General features: G+C 37.4%; 1 protein-coding gene and 1 non-coding gene across 9 annotated transcripts in view; one reads left to right on the top strand and one right to left on the bottom strand.

Annotated features, from left to right (window-relative positions):
- The window catches only part of LOC129779772 (protein winged eye), a 619,088-nt gene that overhangs the window by 241,798 nt on the left and 361,638 nt on the right, over window positions 1–15,652 (top strand). The gene's annotated exons all lie outside the window — the stretch shown is intronic.
- Trnal-cag (transfer RNA leucine (anticodon CAG)) lies at window positions 9,936–10,018 on the bottom strand. The gene has a single exon. It is a non-coding gene; the product is annotated as a tRNA-Leu (tRNA).

Genomic DNA, 15,652 nt, shown 5'->3' with positions numbered 1-15,652 from the left:
TATTTGAATGGGTGCGTACGTCTCCGCCTCGGTTCCTGTCTCAGTGCGCTACTCCCCTGTTTCCTCCGGTGAGCGGTCCAGGGCGGTTCACAATATCCACACACAGCCTCTTCAGTTCACTTGCTTGAGATGTTTTCTATACTTCTCCGGCTTTTCCATTCGTGAACAGAGAAGATCGACAGGCGGATATGCTCTGTTCTCGCATTCAGAGGGGCCCATAAAGCGATTGGAATATAATTTCATCTGTACACGGTTGGCTGAGTGGAGTGGCAAAACCGACGATGTCGGTGGGGAACTTTCCTGAGGGATGTGTTCGGAGATTCAACACAAATAAAAGAGACAAGCATGACTGCACACAATATTTCGAAAGGCTAAATATTAACGTAGAAGCACTGTAAGGTGTGTGTGTATGTGTGTGTGTGTGTGTGCATGTTCAATATTGAAGATATTGTACAATCTAGTCTATTCAGAACTTATTGTGAAAACAGACGAGTGGAAACGGCGGTTACGTAAATACGTTTTGAATTAATCAATTATCAATCAAAAATGTATCGTGATATTAGCTGGGAATTCACTTATCACATTATTCTGTATTTAAAAGGCCCATTAAGTTCCACATTCTCTCGATTCCATATATCTGTTAGCTATTCTTAGACGTGGAATAATATACGAGAAATTGTCGAACCAGATTTAATATTTACATTGCTTCAACCCCTTGACCCACTAACGCGTGAAATAACATGAGTGCCCTATGATATTTAAATGCAAGTTTCTCCATGAACATGGGTCGATTCTATCATGGTTGGACCAAGGAAACTTTAAGATCAATTAATTCTCATTGGTCAAAATAAATAAAGGATAATACGGATGTGTCATACCACGGGATGACTACATGGGATCGAGCATTATCGAGAATATAAATTGCAATGAATTGCTCGATGGAATCTATTGCATAAGTTGGTGTTTGTTTCGTCTTACGAATGTAGGATTAACCCCTTGAACGGGAATGGCGAGTCCAGCTCCTCATAAACTTTCCTGAGCAAACATTTCATGTGAATGAGATAATGACGGTGCTGAATTGAGTAAATATGAATCGTAAGTTTCTATATCTATCCCTCCTCTTAAAACTAAGAAAATTAAATCGTCTATCAGAGCAGTGCTGACTGAAAATAAATTGTCGTTCAAAGTGTTAAACCTGACGAATATTCTACCGTGGTTTTATCGTAGAAGATCCTAATTGAGTCATGCATAATAATGAAAAAAGAAATAATATATTTTCTATTGTTCTAGCACAATATTGATAAAAAATATTATTCGAAAATACTTTCATGATTCGAAAAATCTTTTCAAATACAGCGCGGACTCGATTATATACAGTTTCGGATTTATTTTCACTGTATATAATCGAGTCAAAAAATTTTTTTTATTATTATTGGCTTTTTATGCATGTATGTTTTGTTTTTTGAATTTAAAAAAAATAATTTGAATTTTGATTCATCCTCTTAAAGTCAGAAAACATCTTTCTCACATGAAAAAATAAATTATCCAGATTCTCTCAGAAGGTGATAGATGATCGTATTTTATGTAAAAAATCCTTCTACGCATATGTTGAAATTCCAACAATGACAGAGTTATAGAACTTTTTTTTTGTTTCGGACTCTATTACCTCAAGCTGGTTATACATTTAAAAGTACGCTATGGAAGAAGATTCTGTTGCTTTCATTTGAAAGATGAGAAAATTCAGTATAGGGTATAATAGTGGAACATCTAAATTAGTGGATTCAAATGGATTTAAATAGTTATTATTAATTTTATCCTAAAAATTTATATTAAACTTGACTGTTTCTATCAATTAAATTGAAGCTCTCTAACCGCTCTACAATTTGTTCTTCGACACCCAACTTCTATCTTTCTTCATTTCGCTGCAATATCGATATAAATAATTCCTGGTGAAAATTCGAGCAAAATCTTCAAAAATCACGATTTTTACCCCACTGTACATGTAATAGCCACTTAAATTTCACCTTAACATTGAAAGGCTACATTTTTTCTTAAAATGACTTATATTTTAAATATAAAAAAAAAATTATATATAATCGAGTCCAAAATTGTATATAATCGAATCACATATAATCGAGTCCGACCTGTAATATGTAGGGTAAGTTGGGGTGATTTGTATCACCCCTTTATCTCAAAAAGTACGGCTCAACTTGGATTTTTATAATGTAATATCCTTTTATCATTGAACCGTATGTACCTAACGTAGAAAAACTTTGGTTAAATTGAACAGGTGGTTAAATTGAACAGGCGGATACATAAACAAAGCAAGCACTTTGATTGTAAGAAAATGTAAGTTTTTCGAAATGTAAATTTCGATTGTGTATTGCGCAGTAATGTTCTGTTCGCCCACAGAAAAGGAACAATTTGATCCAGCGAAACAATAAGTTTGATAACAATAAATAAGATTTTTTTTGCGTTTTAATTTTTGCATGTTGTGTGGGGACATGGATGGACACGTTTTTGTGGGGTGTATTGATCCTACAAGTTTAAGGCTTTTCTTTAGTCTAATTGATTCCAGATACTGCTGAATTACAAAAAAAAAAAAGATGGGCAGACAACGTTGGAAGAAGGAGGAGCTTAAAAGAGCAACGCAGACCATCAAGGACGGATTTTCTTTGACCAAGCATCGAAATCGAATTCTCTAACAACAGCGAAAAGATCCATGCAGAATTAGAAATGGTCTCAATGCAATTTTTCTGGTCTGAATCTGGGCAAGACACCTGGTATCGATCCCAGAACACTGTTACTGATTGTAATATTATCTTGAATTATTTTACATAAACATTTTTTTTTTTCGATGGAACACACACTTGACCAAATCACCCCACCGACGGTCCAAATCACCCCGCATCAAATTTTAGTGTCCGAAAACCATCTTTTTTGACGTAGGACTACGTCTAACCGGAAAATATAGGGGGTAAAATGGAAATCTAGGCACTGAACCAGTAGGAAAAAATGCAAGATTTGGAAGGCTTATAACTCGAGCATTTCCCAATTGATCGCAAAGGTTTTTGCATCAATTGATAGGAAATATATCTACGCATCTATCATAACGAATAACATTTCATTTTTCTTGAGATTAATAATTGAATAATTGTGAAATATCAAGCATTGTCCAAATGCACTATGTGACCATTTTTGATAAGTTTGTTCTTTATACAATCGAGGGCGTTCGAAATGGTTTTTTTCAAAACCACGAGTACAAAGTTTTCTAAATTGGAACCATTCCATAAAACACGGCGCTTTTCAGGGTCATTAAACCTTTCAAAGAAGAGTTATTAGATGTTTATCACAATACCAATGCATTCTAAAGTGACATAATATGACATATAATATAAACTGATATTTTTTTGTTTATGCTTGTTCTTGAACTTATTGGTGGTTGGGGTCTTTTAAATTGATCATTCAGTTTTCACAAACCCATGTATGGTTTCCGAATTAAAAGTGGCTTCAAATTACAACACATTGTATGCAGGATGGCATTAACGAATTTTCTCGGTAGCAAGAACTGCTTTCTTTGGTTGATAACTGATGTTGAAAATTGACTGACGTTACATCTGCATTGCATAGAGAAATAACTAAGGAGCAACACGATGAGCTATGTATTTCCTGCTGCTCTGTTCTTATTTTAAAGGACTTTAATCCGAAGGTCATCCGTCCCTGTATTTACTGTTGGTTTTTCAGAACGTTTATTTCTCGACAGATCGTAGAGTTCGTCTCCAAAACCTCAGTCCTTTTTCATTTTTATTTACTTTGTTTGCGAAGACTACAAATCTTACAATTCATTCGTCTCCGAAACCACAGTTTAAGGTAATGTGCTCAATAGTGAAATATATGATAGTGAATGAGCTGATGACCACCTATGCATTCCCTATCACAGCCATCATTTAGATTGTACAATATGTACATAAGCCGAAAGATGCCCGGCGTTGAACATTTAATAAGTACAAAGCCTTCAGAAAAAAAATCAAGAATCAAGTTTATAAAAAAAACACAAAAACACAACACCGAAGGTTTTTTTCAGAACCCCCAACATGTTCATAAAGCAGTAAACTAATCCATTTTTCAGGTAGATAGGTAGGTATTCACGTAGGAGAAGAAAATAAAACAATATATTTAAAATATATATTTAGCAAAAGCTGTCCCCTTTGTATAGTCCTACGTCACTCCGGTTATGTCACCGACTTTACCCACCCGTCTTTTTTTATTTTATGATATATTTGGTAATTTGAAGCTTGATATAATGAGAATTATTGATTGAGAGAAAACAAGTGTAGCTCAGTTTACGATATGACATTTTTTATTTAGACCGTATTGGTTTGAAGATATTAGGTGATTTGCTTAGGGAGTCCAAAGTCCCAACATATCCCCTTCTTCATCTACCATTCCACCCTGTAATGAATGTGTCACACTGATTTTAATTAATCATTTTCAGTTAGAAAGTTAAACTCCCTGTCAGAAGCTTGTTTCCTTTTATTGTTCGTTACAAACCGTTCGTCGGTTTTAAATACATATAACAAACGGCCCTTTTCAGGGCTACGTTTCAGAGTTTCAATAGAGTTAAACTAACAGATTTCTGAACAATGAAAAGAATTACATTTAAAACAAACAACTTATTGTAGAACAATAACAGCCCTACTTCAAACTTCCGTCCGTGTCTCTAGGCTCCGACCCTTATGCTTTTTATTTATTTTGGCTTAACGGCTTTACAACATGACCTGATTCACTCCGAATGCTCACAGGTCCTCTTCGCGTACCGTCCGCATTCCGTGTAAAGGGCAACTGGTTTTATGAGCGTTTTGTACAGGGAATATTTCGCACGATTGCTAAGTCTGTTAGATATCAAGTGTTTGTGGAGACCATAGTAGACACAATTCCCATTGATAATGCGTCTCCGGGTCTTGCGGCTGGTGTCATTGTCGAACATTACCAAAACCAAGGTAGACGTATTGGTCTACTACCTCGAACTCATCGCCATCGATCACTACACTATTGCCTAATCGGTCCCCGTCGTGCTCGGATCCGGAAACCAGAATGTATTTGATTTTAGGCGCATCGATTCCAGTCCAACTCTCTCGCTTCGAGCCTAAGTCTGTTCAGCTACCGTCACAAATGTTCTGCCGACAATATCTGCGTCATCAGCAAAGCAAATAAATTAACTGGATCTGTTTAAAATCGTGCCACGCAAGTTAAACTCCGCTCGCCTCATGATACCCTCTAGCGGGATGTTGAAGGGCAGGTAAGAGAGACCATCATTTTGGCGAATCCCCCTGCGGGATTCAAATGAATCAGATAACCCACCCGAGAGCACACGGCACTGTATTTTATCCATCATAGTCTTAATCAGTCTTGTCAGTTTCCCGGGGAAGCCGTTTTCGTGTATGATACTCCATAGCTCTTCTCTTATAATTAAATTATATGCGGCTTTAAAGTCGATGAATAAATGATGCGTTGGGACTCTGTACTCTGGAAGTTCTGCCCCAAGATGAAGATTTGGTCATTAGTATCCCGACCTTCAATGAATCCGGCCTGATAACAACCCATGATATGGGAAAACACTTTGAGTTGGCATTCAGGACAGTAATTGCACGAAAGTTTTCACAGTCTATTTCGTCGCGTTTCTTACAGATAGGACAAATAACCTCATCATTCCACTCCTCTGGTAGCTGTTCTGTTTCCCAAATTCTGACAATCAGTCGTTGTAAACAAATAAACGGACTTTTACGGGACCATCTTGATAAATTCCGCTCCGATGTCATTTTTCCCAGTTGATTTGTTGTTCTCAAGTTGTTTGATGGCATTCTTAATTTCACCTATCGTTGAAGGCAGTACATCTTCATTATTTACGGAACCAACGTAATCGATTCCATCGTTATCATGGTCCTCTGCCAGCACGCCATTCAGGTGTACATCGATGTGCTACCTCCACGTTTTCACTTCACGATCATTCGTCAGGATACTTCCATCCTTATTCCAACATATTTCTGCTCGTGACCTTTCCAGGATGCACTGAGTTTCTGGTACAACCTTCACGCTCATGAGAGCGGTGCAGCTGTTCTAGCTCTCAATACTCTTTTTCTTTCTGGCGGTGCTTCTTTTCTCTGAAGAATTGGGTTTATTGTCGCCACTTCTGTTTATATCGTTCCACGTTATGACGAGTAACTTGACGCAGCATTAGCTCTACGTACCGAGTTTCGAACCGTTAGTCCGTTTTCGTCGCCTGGGTCTGTATCGATTAGTCCGGTTCAAATCTTCTTGGGTATCGTTTGATGCTTGTTTTGTTTGTGGTACGGCTTGTAAGGCCTGCGACCAACCCCACTATCAATTTTAATAACTTATTCAATATCCAAGTATTTCTCAGCATTTCTCAGCAAATTACAAGTTATAAATATATTACACTATATATCCAATACTTCCAAAAACATCATTCCTAAACAATTAATCCACACATTATACTATGCAGTCTCTTCTCTGTGGAAGAGACAAGAAAATCCAAACCCAATCTGTTGTGTTGTGGGGGCGCTGGAAATAGCAACCACAACGGGACATATATTCAGCTTCAGTTTTCAACCTAAGAACACAGCTCTCACCACAGTAAAATACCTTATTCACATCCGGATTAAAACGTGCAGCAGTTAAACGTTACTTCTAACTCTGGAATAATTCTTGAACTCACGAGAATTGAATGACCGATCGGAAAAAAGTTACCAATAAATACCGAATACCGAAAACAATCTTTCTTTTCCTATGTTTGGGTTTTGGGATGCCCTCGCCCCTGCCAACTGGTTGTTAGCTGGATGACTACCGAACCGTAACTGCTGCTAAAAATTGGAAGCACAAAGCAAAATAATTTATACTTCTCGCTTAATGCAACGTGACATGTGTGAAATCGACTCTCACATCAGCAGAGAGAAACAGCAAACATATTCCATAGCACCAGTCCTTACTCTGTTCAACAAACACATATTTCAGTGCACAGAATGCCCCCTTTGAGCGACGCGAGTAATCGGCACAGCAGTAACATTTCCAAGTTACCTCTCAGCTTTAACACATAGTGTTAGTTGAACGCTGTCTAGAGTAAAACTAAAAATGGAAATTGTTTTTAAAAAATCAAAGTGTACCACTTGCTCGATGCAATATGACATAGAAGGAAAAAAATCATACCATATGTAAAAATGTTACCTGTTGCATTTTGGGCGAATGAGCGGCGAGAAAATCGGAAAACATGCATTTAATGTTCGTTACATTGCGTACTTGTTTGGAACGAAAAAAGTGGCTCATATTTTCAAGCATGTGAAACAGTCTAATGAAAATCTGGTTTGGCAGGTTTGCACTCATGCAATTCAAGATACTGGTATATATTTTCTGAGAAAATGGATTATTTTACTGCACTTTATAATACAGGGCGGACATGATTATGTACAGACACGATCATGTACTGAGTCGATTATATATATATATATAATTTCGGACTCGATTAAAGGGTGTTCGGATCAAAAAGTGGTCAACTTAAATTCGCCGTATTTTTTTTATCATTCATATAGAAAACCTGATCACCCCTCATTCTGTAGGTGTGTGTTTAGAATGATGCCTCTATTTGGATTTTGACATTAGATCTTTAGTTATCAAAATGGCGTCAAAGCAAGAGGAGCGACGAATCAAAATTTTGTACATGCGTCGTGAAAATCCAAACTACACGCACGCAGAAATAGCAAAATCGTTGAATGTGGCCAAATCAACCGTCACCAAAGTAATAAAAGTGTTCGGGGAACGTTTGTCGACAACTAGAAAGCCTGGATCTGGGGAAAATCGAGAGCCGGGAGCCGCAGTGACGAACAGAAGAGTGGCTAGCGCTTTCAAGCGCAACCCCAACCTCTCCGTTCGAGATGTCGCAAATAAGTTGGGAATATCGTCTACAACCGTTCATGGAGCTAAAAAACGATCCGGACTCTCGACTTATAAGAAGGTAGTGACTTCAAATCGCAACGATAAGCAAAACCTTACGGCAAAAACAAGATCTCGGAAGCTGTATACGACATTGTTGACAAAGTTTGATTGCGTGGTAATGGACGACGAAACTTACGTCAAGGCAGACTTCAGACAGCTTCCTGGACAAGCAACCGGAAGGGGAATGGTGGCAGACCTTTTCAAACATATTAAACTATCAAAGTTTGCCAAGAAAAATCTCGTTTGGCAAGCTATCTGTACCTGTGGCTTGAAAAGCGACATTTTCGTTGCAACCGGGACCATCAACCAGGAATTTTACGTGAAAGAGTGTCTTTAAAAGCGTTTACTGCCTTCCCTGAAGAAACATGACTTGTCTGTGCTGTTTTTGCCGGATTTGGCATCCTGCCATTATGGAAAAAAAAGACCATGGAGTGGTATGCCGCTAACAAGATGCAGGTTGTGCCCAAGGATAAGAACCCTCCCAACACACCAGAACTTCTTCCAATCGAAAAATATTGGGCGATAGTTAAGCAGAACCTCAAGAAGACCCAAAAAAACTGTTAGCAGCGAGAAGCAGTTCAAAGCAAACTGGTGTTCTGTGGCGAAGAAAGTGTATAAGGTGACTGTACAAAATCTGATGGCAGGCGTCAAACGAAAGGCTCGCCAATTTGGACTAGGTCGACCGGAATCTTAACTGAGTATTTTTCTCGTCTTTTATACATATTGAACTTCAAAAAGAAAGATACTTTGATTTTTTTAATAAACAAATAATCGATTTACACGCAATTTAGTTTGACCACTTTTTGATCCGAACACCCTTTATATACAGTTTGAATTATTTTTTAATATTTCGAATATGACTTATTTCCAGAAAAAAAGTAATATTTCAATGTTAAGGTGAAATTTAACTGGCTTTTAATAGTACAGTGGAGTAGAAATCACGATTTTTGAAGATTTTGAAGGAATTGTTAATAACGATATTGCATCGAAATTAAGAAAGATTTGTCGGATGCAAAAGAACAAATTGTAGAGCGTTTTGAGAGCTTCAATTTGGTTGATAGAAATAATCAAGTATATTATGCATTTTTGGGTTAAAATTAATAATAACACCTTTAAAACCACTATCTTTTAAGTTTTTCACTTACGAAGTGTTATTCAAATCCACTTGTAGATCATAAACTAAATTTTTCTTTTATACTAAAAAACCGTATAAAAAATTTTTTTCGCCGGATTACATACAGGATTCGATTATATACTGTGAAAATAAATTGGAGACTGTATATAATCGAGTCTGAGTTGGAAAATGCAAATACTATTAATACTATTATAATACTTACAAGGATATGATATGAAACATTATGTCCGACTGTTCATGTGTTTAATAACATATTTCTCGTTAAAGTTAGTACAAATAAATTCAATCTTCAAATATTACGAAAACAAACGCTTTCATCTCAGTGCGTAAGTTCAGCGACTTTAATTAGAAAGATACATATTCGTGAGACACCAGCATATTCGGAAACTGTCAAACCCTGTCAGGAGGGAATGGAATAATACATCATGAATAGCGGAACGTGCTTGCAATCCGAAAAGCAGATGTTTACTCACACTTTTTCCGTTCCCTCGTTGTGTTTTGATTAGTTTGGCAAACAAAACCGTTCCTAAAAATGCACCAAGCGCGAAGTCACAGCGTGGGAGGTTGAAAATACATAGCAGAAACAAACGCAAACAACAATTTGCCGCACAGCATCCAATCCAAAGCGGTTAAAAATAGGGCTTGGTTCTATGCTTGTCTCTTTCGATGGGTTATGTGCGAAGGAAATTTGAATAATTTTAGTTCAAAAGTCGACTGGAGGGGTTCAGTTGGATTGTCAACATTATCGACAATTGACGACTCCAAAAGTAACTGTAATAAAATAAATTGATCTTGTCAGAAGTGGGATTCGAACCCACGCCTTCAGAGAAGACTACGACCTGAACGTAGCGCCTTAGACCACTCGGCCATCCTGACTTACAGCCGAGTGGTAGCATTGGAACCAATATAAAGCTACTTATTAAACATAAAGTATGCGTATGTGAATGCACATCCGTAAGCTAGGTTCACACAAACGTTTCTAAAATCCAATTAAATCCCACACGTTATTCCGAACGATTCCCGTTTCCCTTCCGTTGTTGTTATCAACCATTCCATTCAACAATCGATGTGTGAGTTTTTATCTGTTGAGCGAACAGCTTATCCCAGCGATGCCAGATCTGTCAATTTCAACACATGTTTAAATGTTCTATGTTCTATGTGAACTGAATATGTGCGTTCATTTACCTCATAACAGCTCACTTGATTGCTAAAGAAATCTTTATTTCACCTGTTTCAAATATTCCAAATATTTTATTAGTATACAAGATACAGAATGTTATTTTTCTCCGGTAGTGGAAGTAGGGGGCATACGGACGTGTTAAGAAGAGATTCAATTATGTCTTTGGGAACGCATATTTCCCAAAATTTGAATACAGTTATAATTCAATATACTTGGTTGGGTTGTGGCCATTTTGAATCAGAGCAATATTTTGTGTGACTGTTGGGTAGCTTTCCATCGATTACACCACAACGATTCGCCATTTGACAGCAGCCTGGTTCGACAGATGAGTAGGCGACAGGATAACTGTGATCGTCAATGGTGAATCATGAAATAGAGATGAGTTGGCGATAGCGTGAGTTAAGGTGGCCGTACACTGTTTGCCCGGAGGTCAAATATTTGTTATTTTTTGACAGATAAGGTTTGATTTGATATTTGTACAAACACTATTTTGTTTGCCACTATTCAATTTTCAACAGTAGTAAACAATATCAAACACCGAACATGGAAAAAATCAACTGAAATATTCAAGGTAACCTAACCATGTACCGACAGGTTCGAAGAACATACTGAAAAAATATTTTAGGCATCCAATAATTGAATATTTGCTTGTCGTGTTTTGTGTAGAATATATTTGATCAGTACACGTTGACCAAATTTTATCTGTCAAAAAGGGTCAAATATTTAGCTTCGGTCAAACAGTGTATGAGCACCCTTAGACACACTTTTCAAGTAATCGATATTCAATAATGTTTTTTTTTTAATTTATTATCCGTAAGTTCCGCGTTTCACTCCCGCGGAATAACACAACAAACAGGAACAGATGCAGCTCTCCAATCAGCAGCTGCTAACGACGCAAATCCTCCAGTAACAAAATACCACGCGACTTGCTCTCCGTAATCTCTCTACGACAAAAGGATGCTGTGCTCGCTTTCGAGAAACATAGCCGTTTTGATAAGGCGAAAGCGCGAATGATCCTGCGTTAGTCGCCGCTCCTAACGTTCATCTCGATATTTCAGGGATCGACTGGATGGATTTGTTTGGGCTGTGGAACCAGTCAAGTTCATCGTTCTGCAACCGGGTTAGCATTCAACCAAGTAGGTCGTTGGCTACCCTCCAAGCCCGGTTCCCGGAAGTTTGCTTCAGCGCGATGGACGTTTGCAAGAAGGTTTCCCATTCAGCTGGTCATCAAGGGTGATCTGGAACCAGTCTTCAAGCCGAAGCGCCTGGTAGCGTACTCTAGGGAAGGTCTGGTAGAGGACGAGATTTGTCGCTTAGCAAATCTGGGCATTCCGAAACAGGAAGTTTCGCTGAATGGACAGCACCAATCGTAGTGGTCCGGGAACCCAATAGCAACCCGACCGCTCCCGAGAAATTATCCAGTTCCCGTTTCTGTTAACGCAACTGAAACTGGAACAAGTTGTGGATGCTTCTTTTGTTGGTCTGGGTGTCCGAACTGGACACAATTCACCGAATGGAATCGCTATTTGTCACGTTTCGCGCAACTAACTGAAAACGGATAATTAAAAAAATGAGTGAGTTATATATATGATATGACCGCAAGGTTGACGTGGGACTACCGTTGGCTTAGTAATCATTGGTTTGTATTGACTAAATTATGGATTGAATGAAACAATTTTCGAATTCAATTGAATTTAACATATTTGCTTTGTAAGAAAGAATTTGAACAAATACCATGTAATGTAAAGCACCTTGATTTGGATAGTTGAGTTAGGGAACACATTTCGGTGGGAACAAAAGTTCCTCCCAATCGCATATATTTGCAATGCCAATTCCCACAGGCACCTTGGTTTTGATGGCTGTGTTAGGGAACACATGTCGGTGGGAGCAAAAGTTCCTTCAACTTATATGTATTCGCAATGTCAATTTCCCCAGGCATCTTGATTTTAATGAGTGTGTTGGGGAAACTGTAAATCAAAAACCAATCAAAAAGGGTCAGTTAGGGCGTTTAGATGGCGCTTGATATTTTACAGATATTCAACTGCTTATCCCTGTAAAGCAACATTCTATGAATTGTGATAGATGCGTAGAAATATTTCCTATCAATTGATGCAAACATCTTTCATGTCTATTAATAAATGTTCGAGTTATAAGCATTCGGAATCTCGCATTTTTTCCTGCATGTTCTGTGTTTAGATTTTCACCATGTCGCACCACTCCAGAAGATAAGTCTTCTGCCAAACTTTTGCTCAGCAGACGAGTTTCCACGTCGTTGGACGCTGTCAGGACTTCGTCTAGGGAAAGTGTTCCGGAACAATAAATGGCACTGGGAAGCAGGAGAAGTGCTTGAACGCTTGAATGGCAAGGTCATGTATAACATATGTTTGCTTTGAGAACAAATCATAATAAGATCCCACTTTAATCAGCTGCGAACACGTCATCAATTCGAAAATCAACTGTCTGCTTCCAATCCAGTGAACTCCTGGAGCTTGTACAGTCCTTTACTTGAGCAGGAGCTGTATAACAACCAATAACAACTCACAGATGTTCGAGGACTCGATCCTCTCCGCCTTTTCTAAAAAAGGTGAGGCGTTGGGTAGCGCCCCATCGTAGATTTTAGTTTTCCAGTTTGCTCTCAGATACCGAAATATATTTTCGATAGTGACTTAAGAAGTTTTAAGGAATTAGTTACAAAGTCGTCTTAGATTTTTTATACCAAGAAATGTGATAACATAAAAAAAGTAAATAGAACATATTTTGACATAGGACTATGTCTTTGGTTTCTATATAGGGGTGTCACTCTCCGAATAATGTAACGATTTATTAGGAGTTTTCAACCGCATATTACTCAAAATGATTATTGCGATATATGTTGTGTTATATATCATTAGACAGGAAATCTATCCAGCATTTTTTTTTGTTTGAAACATGAACAATGAATATAGTAAAAAAGTTAACAATTTGACGATTTAATTGGGTATGTTTTCTTTCGATTGCACTATCCACTCGCTTCCTCCCCGACGCAACGAGCAATCTTTCTGCCTAAATTCGGGGGTTAGCTCATAATGTGAGTTCATGCGTAAAATGAATTATTTTCCATTTACAGATAATAGGCATTAATTTTATATTATATTGTATGTTGTCCAATCAATTTGAGCTCAATTCATGTTTTATCGTGTAGGTCTCACTACTAACAATTTGTGTAATTGTGGTCCAGGATGTCATAAGGTAAATGATTTTGGTTTGTCCAGTCGAAAATGTGATCATGGTTTGTCCAGTCGAAAATGTTCTAATTCAGCGCACCTGTGTCAAATTAGGTATTAGAATATTTCAAAACATATAAATAATATTATCTTCTTCATGATTTACAGTAGTTATATAGTATATTTTTACAGATTCACATGTTTTAAAGAATGTCACCTAAATTTTAATCAACCAGCAGATGATTATTTGGCACGTATTCAGACCATTTCTGGATTATAACACATACAAATATTGTAAACATCATTCTTGCACACCATTTGTATCAGATTTACATTGCTAAACCATTAAATTAACGCATTTTGATGAACTCAATTCTGATCATGAGTTGTCCAATTCAATAATGTTGTTTTGTCCACATGATTTCTATGGCAACCGTTTGGCGCGCTGCAGTTTGTTTATTGTGTCCTTCGCGTATAGCAGAAATAAAATTTCTCTGTGTTGAGTGTGTTGAGTGTGAACACTTTTAAAATGCCCAAGAAAATGCGATATTCTGAAGAAAGCCTAAATTATGAATGGATCAATATGATGACAGTAAACTCAAGCAATGATAAATGCAACATCTACTTGAGAATTTGAGAAATTCAAAAATGGTGAATAATTTGAATTTGAAAATTTAAAAAAAAAATTTGAATAATTTCAACGCCTTATGGTTTTATTAGCAACTATAGACTTGGAGCTTTTCAACAAACCCAAACTCGTATAGATTATATGTGATTTTCATGAATAAGAATCGATTTGCATTTACTAGTTGCGTAAAAACACCCCAAATTAGACAAACCAAGATTATTTACCCTAATATCGAGTATGTTGTTTGGTTATGTTAAAATGCAATAAATGAATTTAAATGGCTGCTGATTTAGAAGATCGAATAGATAGCTTGAGGAGTCGCGATCTTACAGGGCTATAAAATTATTACAAACAATATTCCGGACAACGTGGTAACGAAGGAGATAATGCTATTTTTATCTATAATATATTTTTGTAGTCATAGATTGATTTGACTCAGGCTTATATTTATGTAGGTCTTAACTATTTAGACTTGTGTTTAAAAATGATACATGATGACTCTTTGTCTTCTTCTGCATGATTAAATAAACAGAAGAAAAGAGTAGTAATGGCTTTAATGGTATTTTTGTGTACATTTTTGAACAGAATGCGGTACCGAATTCTACCACCTTATGTCATCTTACCCGTTTGAAGGATACAAGTACATACAGGAAACGGTTTTTCCAGGGCATCCATTTGATGTATCAAAAGAGAAAAAAATACAGATTTTGAACAATGAGAAACTCAATTCAAATGCAATTACTACACACAATCACAGTCCTATGTCAAGATCCCGTCCGTGCCAATAGGCTCAGACCCATCAACTTTTCTTTCAGTTGTTATTAAACTCACAAATTCAGGGAAACAGGGAAAAACTGATCATTCTGGTATCACTGGAATGCTGCACCCATTCCATCATCGCTGCCGCTGGTGGTCAATGTAGAGAATCACAAACCAAGTTAGAGAGAAGAAGGTGGGTAAACAGAAGCGAAGAAACAGAATGAATACAAAAAAAAATGTGGGTTTATTTTTAGAACGCTTTACTCACGCTCCCTAGTGATTGGAGTGGAATTAATCAGACTGTATATGTTGGTCGTTTCTTTGCTGATAAGCTTGATTTCCTTTTCAAGTTCATCGCTAATTTGCGCTCGTCTTGCAGTGCTGCCAGACATTTGAACGGCACTTCGTTTGAACCTATAGTGTCACAGTAAATGGTCTGGGAGCATTGCCGACTCTGTCAGCGAAGAAGCGGTTTGTTTACATATGGTTTTTCAAGTTGGTTTGCGTTCGAGCTCAGGCTAGGGTGAATTTTGTGTTCAAGCTTCGTTCTTTTATTCCGAGAAAAATTCAAATAAAAGGATTCATTCATTCGACGGTTTGGGGTTTGGGTGTAATAAAAGCGAGAAGGGATTCTCTTCCCTCTGATACTGATGGTGTGTTGTTTTTATTTTTATGAGTTTTTATGCGTCTTTCCGCTTGAATCCTTTACGTATCTCACTTCCCCCACTCCGAGCTGGCAG

Source organism: Toxorhynchites rutilus, chromosome 3 (assembly GCF_029784135.1).
Source record: "Toxorhynchites rutilus septentrionalis strain SRP chromosome 3, ASM2978413v1, whole genome shotgun sequence".
NCBI lineage: Eukaryota > Metazoa > Arthropoda > Insecta > Diptera > Culicidae > Toxorhynchites > Toxorhynchites rutilus.
Note: the sequence above shows the minus strand (reverse complement) of the source record. Positions and strands in the feature narration are given on the sequence as shown.